Source organism: Crocuta crocuta, unplaced genomic scaffold, assembly GCF_008692635.1.
Source record: "Crocuta crocuta isolate KB4526 unplaced genomic scaffold, BGI_CrCroc_1.0 scaffold467, whole genome shotgun sequence".
Classification (NCBI taxonomy): Eukaryota; Metazoa; Chordata; class Mammalia; order Carnivora; family Hyaenidae; genus Crocuta; species Crocuta crocuta.
In genome coordinates, this window is record NW_027530632.1 from 3,877,072 (window position 1) to 3,879,166 (window position 2,095).

The window sequence follows — 2,095 nt, forward strand, 5'->3', positions numbered from 1 at the left end:
GAAAGGGTAACTTTTTTTTATAGTTTTGCTTTCAAGAAAACTTTCAGGGTAAGTGAATTTTCCTTTGACGATCACATAAACTATAAGTAATTTTCACTACTCTCTCTTACTGACTGAATTTTTAGTTATTTAATATGGAGCTGTGAAATAAACTGAATTCATGTGTCTCAACAACTTTTACCACCAGGAAGGCCATTTACTGACTAATATAATGGCTAGATTTTAATTACAAACGGACATAATTTGATTATGTGACAATATTAAAGTAAAAAATAGGTAAGAAATTAGCACACAAATGAGTACAAGTAAGATTACGGCAATCTGAATAAGATGGGTGGATTATATCAGTGTCTATATTCTGGCTGTGATGACACGATAACTTTGTAAAATGTTGCTAACAGGGACACTGAGCAAAATATACAAAGGATCTCTGTATTTCTTATGATGGCATATGATCTACAATTATTTCAGTAATTTCCATTAAAACAGTAAAATAAGCCTTTCCCTCTAAGTTGTGCTTACTGGGGGGGAGTATATAAGAAACAAAAATAAATTAGAAAATCTGGATGCTAATAATTGCATACATTGTCATATTCTCTTGCATTTGTTACTCGTAGCTCCAGTTGCAGCTGATTTAATACAAAAATCTCACAGTGTGTAAGTTATCTGTTGCTGTGTAACAAATCCCCTCAAAGCAGGATTTATCCTTTCACACTTCCTGTGGGTCAGGAATCTGGATGTGGCACCTCTGGCTCAAGATCTCCCATGAAACTAAAGCTGAGCTGTCGTCCGGGGCTGCAGTCTCATCTGAAGGCCCAACTGCAGGGCTGGGGATGGAATCCTCTTCCAGACTCACTATCATTGTCACTGACAGGCTGCAGTTCCTTACTGGCTAATGGGCCCCTTCCTAGGGCTGCTCACGACATAGAAGTTTTTTCTCCCAGCATGAATGATCAAAAAGGGAGGGCAAAAGTAAGAGTGTCCAAGACAAAAGCCACGGTTTTTGTAACCTCATCTCAGAAGTGACATCTTATCATTTCTGCCCTATTCTCTTCATTACAGGTGAGTTAATAAGTCCAGCCCACACTCCAGGGGAGCGATTTGATTATACAGGGGTGTGAATAGCAGGAGGCAGGGATCTTGGAGGCCATTTTAGAGGCTGCCCACATTTTAATGACTGTAAGACACTTCCCATTTGTAACTGCTTTTGTTTCTCCGGATTTAGCACGTCTCTCCTTTTTTTTTTGCTGCTTTTTTTAATCAGTAGACCTATCATGTCATTTGGAAATGAAAGCATCTTGGGAGTATCAAGTAGTGTTTTTCCATAGTTGTAAAGTTTTATATGAATAGGGACTTAACCAATGAAATATTATTTAAAGTGTTTTGACAAATCTGTGCCCAACAGTGGTGCTATTTGAAAACAGACTATTTTAACAAGCATAATGGCATTAGAGTTATAGCATCTGTGCTCTAACAGAATCCATTTACAGAGTGTACTTATTTTAACTAATACTCAATTTTGAGGTGTCTGCCCTATATACATAAAGAATCTAAAGGATTTATCACCATGTGTAAGTTTTCATAGCTTGAATTGGATATAGTTCAGATGCTTAAGTCCAAAATACAGTTTCCATTACAAGATTCACTATTGTTTATAACTTGATTGATAACCAGAATTTTCTTTGTACAGTGGGAATTAAAGCTGTCATCCAAGGGAGAGGGAAAGCTTTTGACTGCAAAGAGACAAGAGAGAACTTTTTTTGAAAGATGAAATAGACCCTTATATTGGTGAATTTGAAACGTAATAAATTATACTTTAGTATGCAGATTTTTTAAAAATGCTCTTGTGCTTACAGGTAGGGGCTTTGAGTAGGTGATATGAATGTGTGTGTGTGTGTGTGTTTGTGTGTGTGTGTGGTGAATTCCGTGTTCTATCAATGGGATTGCTAATACAACAGGAAAGAGGTAATTGGTAACTCCAGAAAAAGCTAGACTAGGTACAGATAGTGAATTTGCTCAGTGATACTGGGCTTTATAGCTATCCATATAACTTTTTAAATATACACATACAAATATTTTATTACTGAACTAACTT

At 36.4% G+C, this 2,095-nt stretch overlaps 1 protein-coding gene across 1 annotated transcript in view; it reads left to right on the top strand.

Moving 5' to 3' along the window:
• CASK (calcium/calmodulin dependent serine protein kinase) overlaps positions 1–2,095 on the top strand; it is a gene marked incomplete at its 3' end in the record, with an annotated part of 276,912 nt that overhangs the window by 173,704 nt on the left and 101,113 nt on the right. The window lies entirely within an intron of this gene.